Here is a 24,966-nt window from a genome sequence, read left to right as displayed (position 1 = left end):
GAGTGTTCCGATAGCTTCTTCTATAAATATATAAATATTACAGCAATAAGCTATAATTCTAAAAACAAATCTTTCAAAATTTTTAACTTAGGACTTTAACCAATGAATATAAAAGGTACGGAATAAAATATTTGTTATTTAGCTGGCGACATATTAGAAGAATCGAAATTAATAATCAAAATTTTAACATAGATTAAAGTGGAGTTGAATGTGATTTTGAAACGGTCATCGAAAGTGATATTGAGGATGACATTTATAATGATTATATTGAAATAGATGAAGGCCATGAACTTAAAATACATGTATATAAGTGATGTTATTAACCTATATTGCAAATTAACATATATTGCAAACTGACGTTTTGTTGCAAGAAAAGCATGGAGTTCGTCTTATACATGATTTTGAACATCGTTAAACATCTTTGTCTAACATGGTAATAAACTTTTTGCGTATTTATAAATGCATCAATCATGCACTGGCTGACTTCAAATTAGCCACGTTCACTGACAATGACATCAAACTTTGGACAGATTCCCTTTATTGTGTAATTCCCCAATACCACTTTATTAAGCAAAGATTCGGCAATGTTGATAGAGCTTTATGTATAATACAATTTGTTATAAATAATTTAGAAATATTGAATAATTAATTTACTAAAGAATTAGTTACTCAAGTTCTTAATACGTTTATATTGTATTTGAATTCAGGATCATGACCAACTAGCTAAAATGTTTTAAAGCATAGCTCCAAAACGGAAACTAAAGGGTTTGCTTGATTGTTCAATTGTTTTGTAGATTGTTCGGGTGTTAATCTGTTCAGAATATTTCTGATGAAAATTTAATGATGGACTTTGTTTTCGAATGTTTTTTATCATTATCAATACTTGAATTGTTAACTTTAACGTCACTTTTTGTTTTTCTTTGACAATAAAATATTAAAAAACCGACATCAAAACTTAATTTTTTACTTTTTTAAAAAAATTAAAATTATTCGAATAATTCGATTAATTTTAAACGTGTGATCGAATTATTCGAACAAGTTAAAATCTCTTATTCGTTTTATTCGAACCAGAGATAAATCGAAGAATTCGAATACCCTAGTAGGTACTTATTTTCATACAGATCGGTAATGAGCTTTTGCATTTAGCACAGCTTTTTAGTGTGTTTGGCTGAAAAACGAGACGCTAGTGGTTCAACACTACTAGCAACCCTTACTCCGATTTGAATGAAATTTCACATGCGCAAAGAGGAAGTGTAGTCGAGTTTAAGTTTTGAATTTGGATCTCATGAGCCCACCAGGAGCGGGAGGGGTTCCCAAAATAGGACACCTCGGGTATGTTAAATTTTTAAAATGATCCTATTTCTTCGTCTGTATTCCGATTTTAAAAAAATTACACATATAGAATCTCCTCGTCGAGCACTATATAAAATCTAGTCGTAGCTATCAATTATCTCTTATAGCTTAGGAGATATTCGCATTTTAAAATTTAATTTTCAACATTTTTACCCATCCTACTCCAGTTTTTTGGTGACCGCGGTTCCAAATATTCCCCGATTTTATCCATTTTTCCTTTATAGGATTAACAATAGATGTATATATCAAATAAAGAAAGAAGTGTTTAAAAATCATGACTGAGTCCAAAGTGACATGCATTTGAATTTAATAAAGGCGATTTTTCGCAATTTTTTGGGGAAAAAAGTACTTTTATTCTTTTTAAGTTATCTAAAAAATTTCTAAGAGGCTGTATAATGAATTTGTACTTTTTGAAAAGCTACCTTTACGTCAAATATTTTAAATAAAAAAAAATGTATACCTTTTGATACCTAGGGGACCAGGTCCATTCAAAAAATGCCTATTTTTTACGCCACAAACATATATTTGTTTACTGTAACCATATATATGGTTGATACAATCATGTGAATCATAAATTTCACAAGGTTGGAGCTTAGGTGTTTTCGGGTTGATGGATGTTGATTTACTACAGTGCGTATCATCTCAAAGTTGGTATTTTCAAAAAATCGCCAAAAATCCATTTATAATTCGAATGAGCTGAAATTTAAAATATAAATAGTCCTTGACAATATCTACAAAAAATATTCTTACATATCAATCTTCAAGTCCTAAGGTTTTCACCAATATCAAATACTTATATAAAAATCCTTTATTTACTCCGCAGAAGTTCCACAAACTTTGTGTACGTTTTTTCATACATTGTATGCAAAATGTTTTACACCAAACATTCAGCACCATGAAGAAAAATATAAAATTTCTACGGTTAAAGATATCTTAACAAATTTTGGAACCAATATAGATTCAAATATCCCTAAATCAATGGTTCCAAAAACTTAGTTTTTTCAGAAAAGTGCCTACATGTGATAGTAAAAAAACTTTGTAGGTGTTTAAGAAACATATATGGTTGTACAAATATGGAGCTCTTTTGAGGATCAAATTTAAAATTGGCCAAGTTTCGATAGTCCTGGGGGGTCTGGATCTTCAAAAATCAGAAGATCTTTTAAACTTCAGCTTATGCGGATCAGAAATGGATTTTGGGCGATTTTTTTAAAAAAAAATTTAGACCCGAGGTGAACAGCTTTGAGATGCCTTTAGCGCTAGAAAGCTGAACGAGCGTACATCAAGTCGAAAACACCTCAGCTCCAGCCTTGTGAAATTTCGTAAAAAATATGTTCTTTAGTTCCCAAGATACCGAATTATTTCCAAAAACAAACGTTTCTAAGACACGGTGTAATATTAGATAACCTTAAAAATGTTTGTTCATGTTGTATAAAAATATTTTCAAATGAAAACAAATTATATTTTTTCACTGAAAGCTGATAGAATCAACAAACTATTTTCTTGATAGTAACTTTTTAACAGCCTGCATCAATAAATGAAACGAATGGGTTACAAATTTTTGTTTATTTTCTCATATTTTTTATGTCAAAAATTTCAAATGTTCAAAGAATTTCGTTTGAAAATTATAAAATTCTTTTAATAAAGATGAGAAAAAAATGTCTTTCTCAATTGTGACGAATTGAATGAACTAAAAGTTTTATAAAAACATGGAGTAAATTTTGTATTCTTGAATACTTTTTACTTTCAATTGGCGTATGTACGTACAGCTTATCAGTGAATTTATTTTTAACAAAGATGTTTTAATTGAAATTTACCAAAAATTAAATGTAATTAACACTTCTTAAAGCTAAATATATGGCTCATATTATTCCTTATAAGAAGATTTACTGACTTAAAAGCTTTTCTTTTAATATATTTATATATACAGGTAACTACATACTTAAGTACACTGAGAAAACAGCATGCTTACATTTAGTTTTTAATAAGACAATGCTGTTCAAACTACATAGTTTGGGTATAAACTTTTCGGAGTAGCGGTGACATATCCTGGAAATGTACAAATACTTTCACTTGTGTTTTTATTAGGATTTATATAAAAAAAACGTTGAAAATCTGTAACTTTATATTTCCTTATAAATTGATCTATAAAAAATGGGTCCTTCCATAATATAACAATAAAAGGTAGAATCACTACAAAATATGCTCTCAATTCTACATGCCTTGAATTGTCAGACTAATATAAAATAAAAAATAAAAGTACAATTGAAAAAAAAACATCAAAAATTAACTAAATTGAAAAATATTTTAAATTCAAATTAAATGTTTATTTGAACAAAATGTCGTAAGATTTATAAAATGTCCTGAAAATAAAATTAAAGAATGGAGTGCAGCCTGCGGTGTTGAGTTGAAGAAACACTCACGGATTTGCATGCATCATTTCAATGACTCCGATTATATTGAACTGTATTTCAAATATAAACAAAATATTTCTCAATTTTCATTTGTTATTATTCGTATATTTGGATTTCTGTTTTTTATTTTTCTATTATTTGACGTAACAAGGCATAACATTTTAAACACTCTCCCTAGTGATTCTACCTTCTAATGGTTGTATCATGGGTCCTTCTAAAAAACAATTTAAACAATTTTATTTGAATAAATAAATAAATCTGAAATACAAGACAAAATGTCCAAAGGACAAAGTTATTGCCGATTTAATCAAATACTTTTAATCTACTCTTTCTAAAATTTACTTTAGTAATAAAATGTTCAAATTATTGGAACATAAATAACAATACTAATTTTAAGATTTTATTAATCTTAACATCTATAAATTAATTTGAGAATCAATAAAAATTTTAAATTTATATACAAAGATGTGGGTAAATAAGGGAATAAGTAAACAATGATAATAATAAAAATCGTCTGATACTAAAATGTTTAAGCAATTATTGTTAAATCTCCAAAAGAAAAATATAATCTAAACCAACATGTTTTACTCGTATTGGGCGAGGGAAAATGTCCGTCCGTCAGACTAACTGAATTTGTATAGAAACCAGTACATGTGTTTGAATATAAAATAAGAAATAATTTAATTTACTCTACTTGTTAAATAACGATTTAGGCAAACAAAATAGAATTTTAACAGGTCCTTTAAAAAAAATTAAATACAATAACCTGTAATTAAATTATTTTAAAATTAGAAACAAAATTCAACTAATATTGCATAATAATTAAATTAATATTGAAATAAAAATATAAAATCTATACTTATATATATAACCCAGTAAATATTTTTATACCCTACACCATAATAAAGAGGGTATTATGCGTTTGTGCTGATGTTTGTAACGCCCAAAAATCTTAATCTAGCACCCATCTTAAAGTATATCGATCGACTCAGAATCATATTCGTAAAGTATACCGGACGCAATTTCGAAGACATGTCTATACAATTTAGCCCATGTACTTATTATATTCGGCCCAACGACAAACCTATTGCAACTGATAAATTACTTCACCTAGCTCCCATACAAATGTCCTCCCGAAGTAGGAGTTTATCGGCAATAAATGCCAGATTTATATAAGTATCCACACAAATTGTTCCTCAAATAAGTTTTATATATACATAAATCACACTTAAATTTTGAGCTTCACTCACGAAAAAAATTATTGCAATTTTAATAGAATATAATGATTTGCTCATACTCAGTGTAGGGTATTATACTTTCTCTCAGTAATGTAATCCAACTTACAACAAAGACAGAATCAATTAGATCCTGCAGATGGCCGTCTACTCCTGGAAGCCAAATGCTGTAATATGTTTCCAAATTGAAAATGTCATAATTATCGTTATCATTTTCGCGACTTCTAATCTAGTATTCCTAATTCAGTACTTTCAGAATGCATAGAGCAATTATTCGCCTTACTCTTATATATATAGAAAGCCTGATGGAAGCAGATCAGATATGTAGATCTGCTTCCATATAAATAATATGTTTATCGAGGTTTAAAATCCAACATCCATGTGTTCTTAATAAATAAACAATAAAAAACGGTTTTATAAATTTTTATAAATAAATTGTTTTATATTGCTAAAAATAAAACTTAATTTTTTGACGTCACATTTGGCATGCGTGAAAAAGATTTGTTTGCAAATGCAAAACTGGGTTAATTTACGTCATAAAACAGCAGCATGTTTTAAATGCCATAATTATGTGAATGAAGTTTAATTATTAGTCTTCATTGACGTTTTTCTTTTGCAAATATAGCACCTGAGAGTATTCAAATAATATTTCACGCATGCACAATAAAGAAATTAAAGTCAATTCTATTTAGAGTGGTTTGTCTACCTACTAAGTACAGATTGCTTGCAAAATCAACTTCTATATCCAGACATTGAGAGCAAGCTATATCATGATATTACTGGCTCTGGCGCGGATCCAGTGGGATGAAAAAATGAAATCCCCCCCCGAAACAGAAAAATTAAAAATTAAAAAAATTGTAAAGTGTAAAATAAATTTTACCCAAATGGTTGTCCTGGTTCCGTGCCTGGCTCTGATTGTAGTCCGTTTTTGAGAAAATGATAAACAAACCTGGCAGTAGTGGGCCAATAATATTGAAGAAATATATAAAAAACAAGTGTTTAAGACCAAATGATACTCTGCACCGAGTAAATGACTATAAAAGTTGTATTTTGATAAGAAACTTATTGAATCTTATATATGCTCGATAAAGTGATTTTCGGAAGTGGACCTTATATGGAAGCTATGACTAATTATGAACCGATCGTCACAAAATTTGGTGGAATGATTTGCGTATATATTAGGGTTCCTAATTTCCCGGACTCTTTCCTTTACCTTGAGGAAATTAAAAAAATCTTTTCATTCCCGGGAATTCCGGGTAATTTCTTAATATTAAATTGAACCAAAAACCATAAAAGAATAACTATATATTTGGTTGTACAATGTTGGTCCAACCTTTTTAAGGATTTCTAATTTAATAGTGGCATTTAATCGGTATTTTCATTCTCGTTGTAAACCCTAGTAAACTTAGTTGTGCTGAATTAGCTTTGGATATCTATATAACTAAGATATTTATGAGAGCTTAACGATTTTCAGACAGGGCAGTTGTATGGAGGCTAGGAGGTTGGACCGATTCTAACCACATTCAATAGTCTTTGGGGCAATGTAAAAGTTGTTGATTTATCTTTACAATTGCGATCTGTAATTTGATTACAAGGTTTACATGGACGGACAGACGGACGAACATCGCTTAATCGACTCAGAAATTGATCCTGAGCAGATACATTAAGACGGGTATTAGGACTATATGTCTGCACTTTACAAAAATCAGCACTAACCCAATATAACCTTGCCAACTATGGTGGTGTAAGGTGAAATTTAAATTTTCCCGGGAATTATTTTCTTTAGTTTTATGTGATGTTTTTTCAACTTGACTTTCTCTAAAAGATGCTTAAATCTAACAAACAAATACGGATTAGGGTATTCATTCGACCAAAGATCGTTCGATTAATCGAAGAATTTCATACGAATAATTATTCGAACAATTTAAAAATGGCCATTTTCTAATAACGAATAATTTGAACAATTGTATGTAGAATAATCGAATAAAACGAATAAATGTACATAAATATTTAAATTTACTAAATGGCTTTAAAGTTTTTCATAACTACAAATTTAAATAAGTAATAATGACTCACAAAAATTGTATTGTTTCTGAAATTCGACAAATAACTAAAGACAAATGGACTTTTGATCACTGTAGATGAGTGTTCCGATAGCTCCTTCTATAAATATATAAATATTACTGCAAGAAGTTACAATTCTAAAAACAAATCTTTCAAATTTTTTAACTTAGGACTTGAACCAATGAAAATAAAAGGTACGGAATAAAATATTTTTTATTTAGCTGGCGAAATATTAGAAGAATCGCAATTAATAATCAAAATTTTAACTTAGATTAAAGTGGAGTTGAATGTGATGGAGAATGTGATTTTGAAACGGTCGTCGAAAGTGATATTGAGGATGATATTTATAATGATTACATTGAAATAGATGAAGGCCATGAACTTAAAATATATGTATATAAGTGATGTTATTAATCGCGTACGTAAGTGTTGCAAAATATTTAATAAATCGAATGAACATCTTTGTCTAACATGGTAATAAACTTTTTGCGTATTTGTAAATGCGTAAATCATGCACTGCCTGACTTCAAATTAGCCACGTTCACTGACAATGATATCAAACTTTGGACAGATTTCCTTTATTGTGTAATTCCCCAAGACCACAAGATGTATAATACAATTTGTTATAAATTATTTAGAAATAGTGAATATGTAATTAATTTACAAAAGAATTACTTACTCAATTTAAAAAAAAAGTTGTTAATACGTTTATATTGTATTTGAATTCAGGATCATGTCCAACTAGCTCAAATTGTTTAATGCATAGCTCCAAACGGAAACTAAAGGGTTTGCTAGTCAATTGTTTTGTAGATTGTTCGGGAGTTAATCTGATCAGAAATTTCTGTTGAAAATTTAATGATGGACTTTGTTTTCGAATGTTTTTTAACGTTATCAATACTTGAATTGTTAACTTTAACGTTATTTTTAGTTTTTCTTTAACAATAAAATATTAAAAAACCGACATCAAAACTTCATTCTTTACTTTAAAAAAAAAATTAAATTATTCGAATAATTCGATTCGACCTATGATATCGAAATAGAACCAAAAAGTGTATAAAAATCTAAAACGATCTAGCTATATTCGTCCGTCTGTCCGTATGTTGTTGGCACGATAGTTGCATGAAATTTTCCCCAAAGATTTTTTGTTGATCAGAAATGTTTGGTATAGAACAAACATTTATTTTCTTTAAATATATTGCAGAATATCACAAAATTTCGCACACATGGTTATTTCGATAAAAAGCTCTACTGAAAATTGTAAGAATTGGCCCATGATTTCTACCAGTACCCATACAAATATATAATAGCAGTACATATACAAAATTCTGCAAAACATAAGTTCTATGTAAAAAGAAATCACAGAACGAAGTTTGGATCGTTTCATATTTGAAAAACACAAAACTTAAGTTTGTTGTCAAAAAAATAAGTCTTGCAACAATAAAATACATGTAAATAAATGTTTTTATTTTTTAAACAAACAAAGCGTTTTGCTTGTCTGCAGATACACCCAGAGTCTCAGACGGGAATCGAACCCACAACCCTCAAATTAATAGTCCAGCACACTATCGACTAGTCTATCGGGGCATACAATTTGGGAGATATTAATTATTTTTAATCTCAGCTTACTCTCAATTGTGCCTTTAGTTATGCCCTATGCTCACAAATATCTTATAAATGTCGGTATCAGGTTGAAATTCGACATAAATAATACTAATATATAGAAATCGCTGTACAAATATTGTGTGTGGTCTGCGAATATTTGTTCCGTCGTGCTGAAATGGATTACATATGAGAGTTAGTTTGTCGAATGCATTGCCATTTCAGCTTATGTATCTGTATTGTTAAATTAAATTGTATTCCGTTAAAGGAGACTCTTTAAGCAGTTTATCACTCAAGTAACCACAGTGTCCTGCGAATCTATAGTCTCCAAGGTGGATGGTTTTTTAATTATTAATATTTGGCCTATACCCAACCAAAATGTCGGATGTAGATACAAATATTTGCCGTATTTTCATCAGGATTTTGTAAAGAAAAAAATTATGGACAATTGTTGTATTTTATCGTTTTTATTGTGATTTTTGTATATTATCCTAATAAATATCAATTCTGGCTTCACTTCACAATTGTACACATTTTAATTAATTAACAATAAATTACAAATATGCATCTGAAAAGTACTTCAAGATGTAACCAATTTCGGTGAAGTCATTATAACATTTTTCTCAAATTCATCCCAATGAAGTAAAGCAAACTAAATACTAAATTTATCCAATTTAATCCACAACCACCATTCAATACCTAATTGATATTGCACGTCATATACCAAATGTGTGTTAAATTATGTGAACTTCTTCAAACGACCTGTTTCAATAACAAACCACTGGGATATACATATGTATTTATAAATTGAATATACATTAAATACTTTAATAACTTTTATGTATTTTTATTGCATTTATTAAAAATTCTGCTACTCTTCCTTAGTATGGGATTTCAGAATTATTATAAAGTTACATTGATTTTAATTGAGAAATAATTTGACATTTTAATGACTGCAACTTTAAAAGCTCTTGTTGATTACTTAAAGAATTCAATGTCGTAATATATGCATAATTTTTTCCTAAAAAAGCAACTGCAAAAATACCAACTACTTGTAAGACTTGCGCACTTTTATTGCCGGTTCTATTCTATTGGATTTTTTCTAGAGTTTTTTTTTCATTTAGTTAGAATTAGAAAACATGCTGCTAACATGGCAAATTAATAACACATAACTTCGCATTTTAAATTGATGCCATTTAGATTTAATTTATTAACTAAAGCTCCGAGTAAGAAAATGTGAACAAAAAAAAACTAACTAACTAAATACATGTTATAACTGCACCCGATTATTACATATTAACAATTTTAGTGCTAGTTGTAACACTGAGAGAAAGATAAACTAAATAACATTTATTTATTAAGTTTAAATATTTAATTTAGACAAAAAAATAGATTATAATACAAGTATATAGATTCTAATCTTGTAGTAAGTACTCTTAAAAATAATTATCAAGTAATACGATTTAACCAAATAGATTATTCAGATTCGAATAGTTTGCATTATCTATATCTTTCAGAGGATCAATAGAATTCGTACTTGAGTACCTATTTGGCCATATACTGTTGCAAGAGTAGATGGGGTATTCGGCCGAAGGGCATCTATTGGATCTTCAAAGCAGTTGTTAAACCCATTTTGATACTGATTACAGGCACTGTAAAGTATACTTCTTCAACTATTTTAAACTGGTTAGCAGTTGATGTGATGGTGATACAAATGCCTCTCAACTCTGCTGTGAGACTGACTGCTGGCTGGTCGTGGTCTGGTAACGACCATATGCACTCTAAGATACTAAATAACTATGGGTGTATCCATACCAATGTCGACTACTGCATCGCAAAACCATTTTTTGACATGTAATTCCATATTATAATTCCGAATAGCGCTATGCGGATAAAGGTATGTACTGACGCCTCTAACTGATGCTACCTAACTTCTGCCCTGCTCTTCAGGCGGAAATTACTGACATAAAACGTGGCTGAGGTATTATCGAATATTTGAAAATATATGTATATTTACAGGCTGCCGTTAACGAAACAGTGGATGTCTTAACGACTGTTCTACAGCAGAGACTATATGAGACTGCACAGAACAGGTGGTTTCATTATTTCACCTGTGTTATCGAACTAATACGAAGCCGGCAGGACGAATCTACTTATATAATTACGTCGTGAGCAAATAAGGCTAATTGTTTCTTTTATTAGAGGGCACTGCATAATTGAAACACATACTAGATGAATGGGCCTACGGTATAACGATTACTGTTGAAGCTGTCAAAACGAAGAAGAGTAGGGGACTGCGTCCCACTTATTCTGTCAATGCCCAGCTCTGATAAACTTTAGGGAACGTATTCATGGAACCTCTTCCTCTCGTATTTAAATTAGTTATCAAGGATGAATCTAAGACACATCCACTCCTTCATCAGAAAATCTGGTTAGTTAACCTTGAAAACAAAGGATGTGGTATAATTTACATGCTATTTTCTTCTTGAGTATCACAATGGAATGAGTTTTGAATGGACCCAAGTGTGCTGCTTGACGAGTGGCTGCCCTAACCTTCTTTAGGATCACATTCGAAAGTAGACATTAGAAATATGGAATTGTTTTCGCCAAAAGTCAACCAGTTCTTCACACACTAAACTGCCATTTCATTTCAATGAATGCTATCACGTTTTGAGATCCTGAAACCAAACATTGAATTCACAAAAGGTTGTAACTTACTTAATTAATTCGTCAAAGCAATGTAAAAATCCAGGGTTTAAGTCTTAAAGTTCAAATTCATTTACACCATTGTCGAAAGTTATCGATGAAAATATAAATACTTTTCATTGGACTGCTAATGCCTATATAACTCTGTATTTTGGTCTTGTGAATCCTTCATTGGAATTAATATGAAGTGAGTGTAATGGAAATCCCGACCACAAACTAGTTGGGAACCTCACGGTCTATGTAAAATCATTAGGATTAAGCCTTTTCTCCATTCATACCTATGTATTATTATCTTCAGCAAGTTCATCTTTATGTCTGCTATGTACATCTCTATGTTCTCCTCGTACATACGAAGTTATTTCCAGAAATGTCACTGAGGAGATTCCAACAGTATGATGTTGAGATATGTGTAACATCCCAGGAGGAACTGGTGCTTCAGCATGTTATCATGTTTATTGACCAAGTGCACCCGAGGAAGACTCCAACTGTATCATGCTGTAGTCTGGATGAATCGTTCGATAACATCCGAGAAGGGTATACTATTTGAGCATAATGTTATGTACCTTGAGGGAGAGAACGTCCGTTTTCTCATGAATGTATATGGAGTTTCGTGATAATTTGCTTGTTGGTTGTGACTATCCTTATGTCTGCGTTTTGGCAGCATTGAATATCCCAACAATGAAGGACCTCTTGTCGTATGATCCAGAAACCTGATATTGCAAATATTGAGAAGAAAAAATTTTCTAACCAAACTCAACTCAATTCGACTCAGTGACATGATTACCGAAATTGTATTATCTCGAGAGAAGAGATTTTCAACTGCGCCGAGAATTGCAATCTATACTTTATAGGACCAATTCATGAACAATACGATCGAGACTTTGTAAAAAACCAAACAGTAATTATAGAAATCGTAGCAGAATCACTGAATCTATATTAGAACCCTCCACCACCATAAGTGGTGAATGAGGGTATATATAAGTTTGTCATTCCGTGTGTAACATTGAGAAATATTCATCAGAGACCCAACAAAGTATATATATTATTGATCCTTATGAAATTCTACGTCGATTGAGCCATGTCCGTCCAAGATAGACAAACAAAATTTGGTAGACTTGCAAAAAAAATGTTTATTGTTCTCCTAAGCAGTTTGGTATTGAAAATCAGCAAAATCGGTTTAGTGAAACTAGAGTTATGAACCAAAATGTGAGACAACCTAAAAAAAAAATTGATAATTTTAAAATAGTTTTTGTTATTTGTGCAAATATATTGCAGATAATACCATAACATTTTACACACGTTATTTTTATGTTAAAAGGACTAACTCTGGCAAAAATTAAAAGAATCGGTCTATGATTTCTCCTAGCCCCCATACAAATTTCTACCCGAAATATGGTTATATGGTCTGTAAATGCCTACAAAATTGCAGTATCCTCACCATACCAAATTTTTTGTGGATCGGCCCGTATTTGACCATAGCCCCCATATAAAGTTCACTTCCGAAAATCACTTAAATAAGCATAAATGTCTTATAAATATCGCTATTAAGTTGAAATTCGTCATAAATAGTCCCCATATATACCAGAATCGCTGTACCTAATTCTATGAAGATCGGCCGATAATTGGTTATAGCTCCCATATAAGGACCACTTCCGAAAAACACAACCTACATAAATATCTAAAAAATATCAATATCAAAACAAAATTTTACACAGATCCGTAATTTATATTTAGAAATCATACTACAGGCTTTTGTGAATATCGGTCCATATTTAACCATAGCTCCCATATAAGGTCCACTCCCGAAAATCACTAAAATCCTCATAAATTTCTTACAAACATAGTAATCAGGTTGAAATTCGAAACAAATTTATTCAATATATACAAAAATCGATGTACCAAATGTTACGATGATAGGTCCATAATTGGTCATAGCCTCCATATAAGAACCACATCCGGAAAACACATTAGCCTGCACAAATATACAAAATAATCTGTACTGAACCAAAATTTTACACCGATCAGTAATTTGTATACAAGAATCGTACTACAAGATTTTTTAAATATTGGTCCATAATTCGGCATAGCTTCCATATAAGGTCCACTCTTGTTAATAGCGTTGTTTATATAAAATTCTACAAAAATAGTCCTCAAATACTTAGGCCCGTAATAGGTCATAGCATCCATATATTGAACCAAAATAGTACACAGATCAGTAATTTGTATTAAAAAATCATACTACTGAATTTTGTGAATATCGGTCCATAATTGGCCATAGCTCCCATATAAATACATAAAAATCACGATAAAATATTTTATGACAATCGAATCATAATAGGTCATAGCTTCCATATAAGTCCCACAAACAAATATTTTGCGTTTGTGCAGATGTGTGTAACGCCCAATAATATTGGTCTAACACCCACCTTAAAGTATACTGATCGACTTAGAATCACTTTCTGAGTCGATTAAACGATGTCCGTCTGGCTGGCTGGTTGGCTGGCTGTCCATGTAAACCTTGTGCGCAGAATACAAGTCGCAATTTTGAAGATATTTCGATAAAATTTGGTACATATTATTTTTTCGGCTCAAGAACCAAGCCTATTGAAACTGGCTGAAATCGGTCCATTATTTCACCTAGCCCCCATACAAATGTCCTTCCGAAATTGGACTTTATCGTTCATAAATGTTTAATTTATAAATGTATCTCCACAAATTGCACTCCAAATAAGTTTTATATATACAAAATTCATGTCACCAAATTTTGTTATGATCGGTCCATAATTAGTCATAGCTCCGATATAGACCCGTTTCCGAAAATCACTTTAACGTGCATAAATCGCTTAAAAATGTTGGTATACACACAAAATTCAACACAGTTAACTTTAAGATAGACATAAATTACACGACCTAATTTCATGGTGATCGGTCCATAATTGGTCATAGCCCCCATATAAGGCCCACTTCCGAAAATCACTCAAAAATATAAATTATTGAAATTTTAAAAGAAAAATATTTTTGCTCTTTTACTTAGTGTAGGGTATTATATGGTCGGGCTTTCGGACTTTCTTACTTGTTTTTATTATCAGAAAAGTAACTCGGTATTTTCAGTATTCAGGACATCAGTGATTGCCAAAATCTCTTTCTAAAACAAACTGCTGTTTTATAATAAAATTAAGGTTAAATCGACTGAAATAACAGATCATAAACCATTCTATTATCGACTATTAAAGCCACAAACACGGCACAAAATTGCAACATTTGGGCGGAAATAAAATAGCAGTTCCTTACTCAGCATTAATAATAAGTCAGGTGGATTCTAATTATGATCCTACAATATTTAACAGTGTATTTTAAAATTTAGATGAGGAACAAAATCGCATACAATGAAACATTTCTAACATTCTGTTATTTTAGTTCTTAATATTATATATTAATTTTATTTATATATTTTGTATTATTTTTTTATTATATATTTTTTATAACATGTTCTCATGGTCAACATGATATTTTTATTATTGACACTTGGATGCATATTTTAACAATTACGAGTACACCTCTAAACACCATCGAGGGAGACAAACATACTACATATACATATAGTTGTACGAAACACTTAATTGTAAAAAATTAAAATAACATAGTTGAAGTAAAAACTACAAAATTGTTCTATTAAAATCGTCATCAAACAAAAAAAGAAAAGGAGAGTTGGAGTTCTATGAATGTAGAAAAAAAATACTCTAAATTTCAAGACATTTAGAAAATATTGTCGCCTGAGAAACATAACTGAATTGGAATGAAACGAAATGAAATCACCTCAACTCACATCACATCAAATAAATATAATATTAAACTAAAGATCAATAAATCATTATGGCTAAAGTTGAAGTTAAAGTTTTGTTGTTTTCTTTTAATGGCAATAAAATCACAAAAAGACATAAAATCAAAAACGTTGCAGATTGAAGGAATGACGTCATTTCAAATACATTTGATGCTGTTATTGTTGTTGTTATTATTGCTGGCGTTGTCGTAGTTGCGGGCTAAAAGAGTCTAACAATTGTATTGAATTTCTTGGATATCACGATTTTTCATCAACATGTCAACCCAACCGGCAAACATAAATTATGTGTACGAGTACGAGTTCGAACGAGTATGTTTGTATGTTTTAAACTGATGTTGTCATATTACGTTTTAAAGATCAATCAGGATATAAAATATTAAAAATACACCACCAACATCATCAGCCAACCAACTAAACACCAAACAAACACTCTACTACTCTTATACAATTGATCCGGGAGTTTAATATTTAGTTTTACAATATACATACATACATATATATTTTTAGATTTTTATTTCTTCAAACACAAACAAATTGCAATTGACATTTAAATAAATAAATCATAATTTGTGGTTAAATAAAATATAAAAAAAACTCAAGAAATAGCTACAATTTGTTTATTATTTATTTAAAATATGTTGTATGTACTCATAGAAACTTGTGCTGAGTTTTTAGTTTTTCCATTTGTGATTTTTTGTTTAAATAAATTTTTGTGAAATTCAATTTAATAACAATAATAATCAACAGACAACAGCAAAAAACAAAATTACCCAAACGCGGAAGATTTTCATGGTATTTTCCAATGATGAACATATTTCAATTTTATTATTATTGTTGTTATATATTTTTTTCTTTTTTGTATTTTTGGTATACAAAATCACTCAAGTAACTGATTTACCGGTATCATATGGTTTGCAAAAAGTGTTGAAAAATTGAATTATTTTCACAAAACAGAAAAAAACACAATATTCAACTACCATAATTTTCAAGAAACATTATTTAATCATCTAAGAACCGAAGAGATATTATAATAGTTATTTTGTGTTTCTATATATTTTAACATCAGATTTACTTAAAGTAACTTTTCAGCTATACGAGATTTGTTCACACAAGTTATGTTTCATTTTGCGTTCATATATTTCGCTTATCATCCGCAGTTATTGGAAAATTTTAAGAGCATTAAATTTCTTAGATTTGTATGTGCCAGAGCTGTGAATGAATCATTCGTTTTTGAATTAATTCGCGAATCATTCACACAAAAAAATTAATTGAATGAAATTTGAGTCAATTAAAATTAATTTTGTAAAAATGAATTGCAATTCTTTTCCAATTCAAATGAATTTGTAGAATTCGCTTCTAATTCAAATTCGTTTGTCAAAGTGATTTGCAATTCATTTGAATTGAATTGATTTTGGATTAATTCAAATGAATTAGAAAAAAGAATTAGCATTTCATTTCCAACTCATTTGAATTGACGAAAAAAAGACTTAACAATTTCTATTACTTAGATGCAACTATCAAAACAGCGATTGTGTCATCTCTTCTTTGTCCACCAATTAAGTGTCTGTGGTTAAAAGCTTTGAACCCGAATTTTGATATTGGCACTGATGCACACATTATTCAAATGGCAAAGGATGCTGTTCAATGTCAATGTCTGATAAGGACATCACAACGTCAACCAATTCAGAGAGTAACATGTTAAATTACTTCGATTTTTTATTTGTGGTAATTATCTGATCGCTTTGCAGAATAATTTTAAAAAACATTAACCAACATATTTTAACATTTATTATAGAAACTCCACCTAGAGATCTGATCTTGAATTTGATTGATTGTAACTTATTTTTGATTTCATTCATTTTAATTGCAATTCATTGTTCTAATTCATTTGAATTAATTCAAAATCAATTCAATTCAAACCAATTGGATATGAATTGCAATTCACTTTGACAGATTCATTCTTTCAAGAAATTATTCACATCTTCAAATTAATGTTGTTGATGGATTCGATTCTATAGACATTGTGTTTCTGCATTTATGCTAACAACAACTATATATTGTTACGTTTTAACCTCTTAAAAACTTTGGATTATTTCCTCTAAATAAACCATATTACTTTAATTGCAAATAAAACCGATCATTTGTTTAAAAATTGTAAGACCCCTTTCACATTAAACCTAACAACTCTTTATTTATTTAAATTAACACAACAATTAGTCACTCTCTTTTTAATACATACAATGGTAATACAGTTGATGTTGATTCTAACAGCACCTTCGAAATACAAATTGCTCTGTAGCTCGCTGTTACTATTTATATACAGAGTCTAGTAGTTTCATGAATTATCTAACGGACAAAACTAGAATGTTTTATTTCTATAGCTTTTAACAACTTTAATGTTAGCAACTTTAACAGTTAATTGTGTTATACTTATAAACAATGTTAATAACAGCTCGTTCTCAACATGGTTGACAAGTAGAAGTTTCGAGCACTGGAAATCTTTATAAACATGATGAATGTTTGAAATAGTCGTTGCAAACCGTTAAGTTTGCTATTCATAACAATGTTCGTTAAATGTAACTTTTGTTATTAACAGACAACATTATGGAGTAGTTTTTTACCCAGACAAATTTCCTAATCAAACGGGCACTTGCTGCGGATTAGTAATTAATACCTCAGGGTTGAAGTTATCAGATCCTGGAGCCTTAATCACCATCTGCTATATCGTGCCGTTCAGGATGATCGTCATAACAACAAAGTAAATGCAGATCTTAATATTAACATAGAGATGTACAGTAGTTTTGCACTTAAATATCATGCTAAGTTTATTAGGTTAGATTGTCTTTGTCATCTTAGCATTGTGACATTCTTCATCGAAGGCATTATTCTTTTTCGACAGATGATCTTGACTCCATATTTTCTTAATAATTTCCGCACAAAAATGCCTAATAGCCCAATCGGTAAAAAAACACGTAAATCTAAAAAACAATAATTTTATCAAACATTTGAATAACACTGTCCAACAGCATTTTTGGAACAGAATAACGACCATATAATTCTGAAAGAGCATGATGAGGAGATCATTTCTGTAAAATAAACTTATAGTCCAGCTGGTCTGAATTTTTTTTTTACAGTGAGTCAAAGTTTTAATTTTTTGATCGAAGCTAGCATTATACTAACTGACAAAAATGTTGTAAGTCAATGTCTATGAGAATTCTAATTGTCAGAGTTATATTGTGGAATTTTATGGGGATCATTTTTGTGGAAGATCTTAACCCTCTAAATCCTCTCTTTAGGTGTAAATTTGACCTCTTTTTTGAGAAAATCGAAAAAAGTCCTTTCAAAAACGACATTTAAGGATTATAACATTCTACGAAATTTTTTGCCGTAAAATTTCGTTGGGGGTCACCAAAGATACAAAAGTTGTAAATAAAGCCGGTTACGCCAATAAGCAAAATTACACGCCATCTCGGTTCTCACATTTCTTAAAAAAATCGCTAAAAATCCAAGTAGGATCCGAATGAGATGAAATTTAAATATGAATAGGCCTTGTAGCGAGCATTGGCCGAAAAACGCCCTGAATATACGGCCAGAAATGAAACCGTAACATTTCATCATGACAACGCTTGGCCACAAGTTGCAATAGCTGTTAAAAATAATTCAGAATGAAGTTGTTGGGAAGTTTTGTCTCACCCGCTTTATGGTCCCGACCGTGCCCCGTCGGACTACTATTTGTTTCGATCGATGCAGAATGCTCTGTCACTTTGGAACAGAGTATCCAATATTGGCTTGATTCGTTCTTGGCCTCAGAAGATGAACAGTTCTTTTGGCTTGAAATACATATGTTGCTTGAAAGATGGAAAAGCTCATAGCTAACTATGTACAATATTTATATTGTACAAATATTTCAAAATAAGAGCTAAAAATTTAAAAAAAATCACACATTTTTAAGTCATACAGCCATACTAGAAGCAATTGTTGGTTTATATGTATTTATAAGCCTAGCGTGTTAATTTCAGTTAAAAGTAAAGGTTTATCTGGAATTATTAAATCCTCCGTGATACACATGTTTTATTTGTCACATTAGTAACACATGAGTCTGTATATATAAATAATTATTAAAACCGCTTAAATAATCTCAAATATTTTTTTAACGAAAAACTCCCAACTCAAATATATACGCATTTTGCAACAAAATTTAAAAAAATTAGAATTAAATACAATTTTTTAATAAAAATATACGCTGGTCTGGCCAGACTCATATGTTACTAATGTGATATATAAGTTAAAAATTCGTATTTACCTTGTTTGGCAATTGTTGGTTTATATGTATTTATAAGCCTAGCGTGTTAATTTCAGTTAAAAGTAAAGGTTTATCTGGAATTATTAAATCCTCCGTGATACACATGTTTTATTTGTCACATTAGTAACACATGAGTCTGTATATATAAATAATTATTAAAACCGCTTAAATAATCTCAAATATTTTTTTAACGAAAAACTCCCAACTCAAATATATACGCATTTTGCAACAAAATTTAAAAAAATTAGAATTAAATACAATTTTTTAATAAAAATATACGCTGGTCTGGCCAGACTCATATGTTACTAATGTGATATATAAGTTAAAAATTCGTATTTACCTTGTTTGGCCCGTTTTTTTTTTTATAAAGCCAAGAAAATTTTAAGAGGATACCTGAAAAATCAAGTCTCTAGCGATACCGCAAAGTCGTTTAAATTGCAAAAAAAAATCCTAAAAAGTCTTGTCAGACCTATGTGTATGCCTAAGAGTCAATTGAGATAAGTATGGTGGATTTCATGTCAAGTGAACAAACTTTTGAAATCGATGTCTTCTGATAGGGATGAAATTTGCAACAAAGTTAGTCCTATTACTATCCAGTAATTCAGAGACAATCTTTGAACAAGATCGGTCAATAACTCTCTTAGTTAGAGGCCAAACGGGCGTTTCTTCTCATCCATATCACTTATTACCTATTGTTGCAAAATTTGTCCCAAATAGTTTAGATAGCTATTTATTCAATCTTTCGAAAAAAATTAAAAAAAAAAATTACTTAATTTTTCAAAATAAAACTTTTTTGACTTTTTTTCATGGGTCCTTTTTTGGCCACATTATTTGGGATCAATAAGCAATAAGTTACAAATTTTTACCCCCTCTAACTCAGAGAGTTCTCGACCGATCCTGTTGTTTCCACATTGGTGGAAATTTCATCCATGAAATGACATGAAATTTCCCATATCTATTTTTCAATTCGAAACCCAACTATTTATTTTTCTTACATATTCCTCTATTAATGGGTTAATATCACCATTAATTTTACACTAGTGTATAAATAGCAATTTGTAACAAATACAGTTTGCTTTTATACCAAGTTGTTGTTTTTGTTTATAGTTTTAATACATTTTTTAATGTTTTATATTTATTTGGCTTTTTTTGTGGTTTCTATTAAAACTTGAGTGTAGCAGGTATTACTACAGCTGATAATTAAGTTAAAATTAAGAATTTGTTGCAAGTTAAAAATTGAAACGTTAAATATGCATGGTATTTAAATACAAGTTTGATTCAATGCGACTACATACGAAAACATCAAATATTTGCCATTTCTTGGAAGTTCCACTAAAGTCGAATTTAAAGTATATAGTAACATTATTTCTAAAATGTAATAATTAATAATTTTTAAAACAAATTTTGATCAGTTGGCAAATAGGATGTGTGTATGAATTTATTTGCTGATATGAAATGTTTTGGAATATTTGATAATAACACTAGTTAACAAGGTTTTTGTCCATGAAATGAAACATATGTGCGTTAATTATTTCAGGCAAGTCTAACTTTGAAAAATATTGAAAAAATTATTGGTGTCAAACATTTAAGATATTTATGAAAAACTAAAAAAATTGCTAAAAATCAACGATATTTTAAAATAATTTGTAATATTAATAAAAAAAGACTAGCTACAGACATGACTAATTATAAACTTAATAATCGATATAAACCCTTGTCGAAAGTAGTAACTTTTTTAAACAAATTTCTATGTTTATCTTTAAATAAAAAATAATTAAATCGATTTTTTTCAAATTTTTTCTCAAATAATAATAAATATGTATATAGATTAGGGTATTCAATTAATCGGGTTTTTGGTTTAATCGGTTAATCGAGCAAATAATTAATCGAGGTTTACATTTATTCGGTTAATAATCGGTTAATTTTAAATTATTCGATTAACCGAATAATTCCTATTTTCATTTTAAATTGAAAATACAACAACGAATTTTGTGTACAAAAACATACAAAAAACAGCAAATAAGGTATTTGAGATCATTTTTGTATTTGATGCAACAACGTCATAACTCAAAATCAGTATTTTATGAACTGAGTAATACAAAATGCGTTGTTCTATAATCTTTCATATAGTTTCATCAGTTTTCAAAAAAGTCAATTATTTTTTGTGTGAGAGTGTTTTTTTGTTGTAAACATCAAAATTAAAATTCATGTTTTCTCGTATATTTGATAAGTAAAAATTTGGGTTAAATACAGTTTAGAAAGATATTAACATCTACTATTTATATTTCTAAAATCGCCTAATTTGTTGAAAATTTATTTAAGAAATAGTAAAATGTCGAAAGGACTTTTTTTGAATTATGACGTTGTTGCAGCAAATGAGCGATAGGTGAGTTTTTAGGGTTCTGAAATAATCTTTTATAAAAAGAATATAATTTAAACGATTTTTTTCTTTAGATTTAATAAAACTTTTCTTGGAAAAAAACTTCTCGCTGATTGTAAATGTTTGAGAAATCAAAAATATGATAAAGAATATTCCTTTTTGGATTGTTTTAGATTTTGATTAATTTAATAGTTTCGTTTAGTTATGATAAAAGACTAAGATTCAAATACATGTAAATTAAATGTCAGTTGTTATACATACTCACTAATCATGTTTATTGGATGTTAAAAAAATATCTAATTTTAATTTGAAATTTATAGATTTTTGGTAATTATTCGAACTTTTTATATATATAATTTGAAAGTAAATTTTTAATTAGGCTTAAGTTCATTTTTATTATAATTTATTTGTAATAATTCAAAGAATATCACTGAATACTAAAATGTGATATTCTTTGAATTATTACAAATAAATTATAATAAAAATGAACTTAAGCCTAATTAAAAATTTACTTTCAAATTTAATTTGAAATCTGTATTTGAATTGAAACGGAAAAATGAATACAAAAAAATTGTGCAAAAAAAAGAATTTCGGTTAATCGGTTAATCGACACAAATTAATCGGTTTATTTGTTATTTGAAAATCGGCAATTTCAAATTATTCGAACAGTTAACCGTCCAAAATTAATCGGTTAACCGATTAACGGTTAATCGATTGAATACCCTAATATAGATACATATATTGGCATTGATCTGTCATTTAAATGTTACCCTACCCGTCAGCTCTAAAATGTAAAAATTATAAAAAAATTTATTTTTTAAAAATTATTTTTCCTATTATTGATTGAAAACATAAGAATCTCTAAAAATTAAAAAAAAAATATTGCGATAACTTCAACGGTTATTTTTTTATGAGTATTCAAATCCAAACATCAAATTTTTATGCATGCGGCAAGAGAAAAATATAAATTATTTTTTTATTGAAATTGTGGCGTATATTTGAGAAACAAAAAATATTTAACAACTACCGTACAAGGCCGTTCTCAAAAATGTATGTTTTATTTACTAAACAAAAAAAGTTGATATTTTTCAAATTCTTAAAATAAATTGCAGATAATACATTAAAAATTTGCAATGTCTTATATTGGTGGGTGGCAGGCGCGGATCCGAAACCGAATGTTTTAATATCAAACAAAAAAATTTTAATTTATTCTCCCTCCCCCCAAATGGTTGACCAGGATCCGAGCCTGGTGGTGAGTATATAAGATTCGGCACAAACGAATATAACACTAATACTTGTTCTAATTAAACTCTTTAAGCTTTAGAAATATTTATGTAATTGAACAATTTTATTCATCTTTTTTGAGTTATGAGTCCTGTTTATAACCATTCGTGAGACAAGTTTAATTTTTTATCATCACCCCTAGGCCAAATATGTATTATGTGTTTTTTTTTCTTGAAAACAATTTTCAATCTAATTCCTCACATATTTCATACTGCAGCAAATATCTTGTTTTATGAATCATAGAAAATTACCTGTTTCCATCTCTCTAAATCCATTCAAACATTTTAAAATTATTGTTTAAAAAAAAAACTTTAAAACTATATTTGGTAATTTATGCATATTTTTAACAAATTTAACCAATAAAAAAACAAAGCAAAAATATGAAACACATAAAATTGCATTTTTACATGCAATAGGCTTAAAACAGAATTCAACAATGAAATAATTCAAGAAATAAACATCATATAAATACAAATATAAATTCCACATATAAAGAGCAAAAACTAAACCTGGAAACAGGGTGAAGAATAATAATTAAAACAGTTCCTAGATGTTGAAGCCCATGCAATCACACCCAACCCTAGCAATATTAGTGAGAACTTAACCACTTTTTTATTGAGCACCCTAAGATAAATAAGGCGAAACGAAGTGTTGGTCCACAAAAATCCTGATGTTTAGGAACCAACTTCGCACAAAAATAGAATTTGCAGTGGCCATCAATATAGCTAAACTATCCAAGTTAAAACATATCCCTGCTGAGTCTTGAAAAGACAGGAGTCTCCAAGAACCTCATTATATCGATTTTTGGTCAATGATCACAGATCGATCTCCTTTTTTTTGATTAAACGCTTATTGGCCAAGTTATTAGCGAATTTAGATATTTTAAGTTTTTATATAAAAAATCGATTTTTGGTCAGAAATATGAGTGATCACTGATCCAGCTCCTTTTCTTGATTAAACGCTTATTGGTCAAGTTATTAGCGAATTTAGATATTTTGAGTTTTTATATAAAAAATGGATTTTTGGTCAGAAATATGAGTGATCATTGATCCTGCTCCTTTTCTTGATTAAACGCTCATTGGCCATGTTATTAGCAAATTTAAATATTTTGAGTTTTTATTAAAAAATCGAATTTTGGTCAGAAATATGAGTGATCACAGATCGAGGTCCTTTTCTTGATTAAAAGCTTATTGACCAAGTTATTAGCGAATTTTGATATTTTGGGTTTTTACATAAAAAATTTATTTTTGTTCAGAAATATGAGTAATCACAGATCGAGCTCTTTTTCTTGATTAAACGCTTATTGGCCAACTTATTAGCGAATTTACATATTTTGAGTTTTTTATATAAAAAATCGATTTTTGGTCAGAAATATGAGTGATCACAGATCGAGCTCCTTTTGTTGATTCAACGCTTATTGGCCAAGTTATTAGCGAATTTAGATATTTTGAGTTTTTATATAAAAAATCGATTTTTGGTCGGAAATATGAGTGATCACAGATCGCGCTCCTTTTCTTGATTAAACGCTTATTGGCAAAGTTATTAGCGAATTTAGATATTTTGAGTTTTTATATAAAAAATCGATTTTTGGTCAGAAATATGAGTGATATCAGATCGCGCTCCTTTTCTTGATTAAACGCTTATTGGCCAAGTTATTAGCGAATTTAGATTTTTTGAGCTTTTATATAAAAAACCGAAGTTTGGTCAGAAATATGAGTGATCACTGATCCAGCTCCTTTTCTTGATTAAACGCTTATTGGTCAAGTTATTAGCGAATTTAGATATTTTGA

This window comes from Calliphora vicina, chromosome 1 (genome assembly GCF_958450345.1).
Source record: "Calliphora vicina chromosome 1, idCalVici1.1, whole genome shotgun sequence".
Taxonomy (NCBI): domain Eukaryota; kingdom Metazoa; phylum Arthropoda; class Insecta; order Diptera; family Calliphoridae; genus Calliphora; species Calliphora vicina.
Note: the sequence above shows the minus strand (reverse complement) of the source record.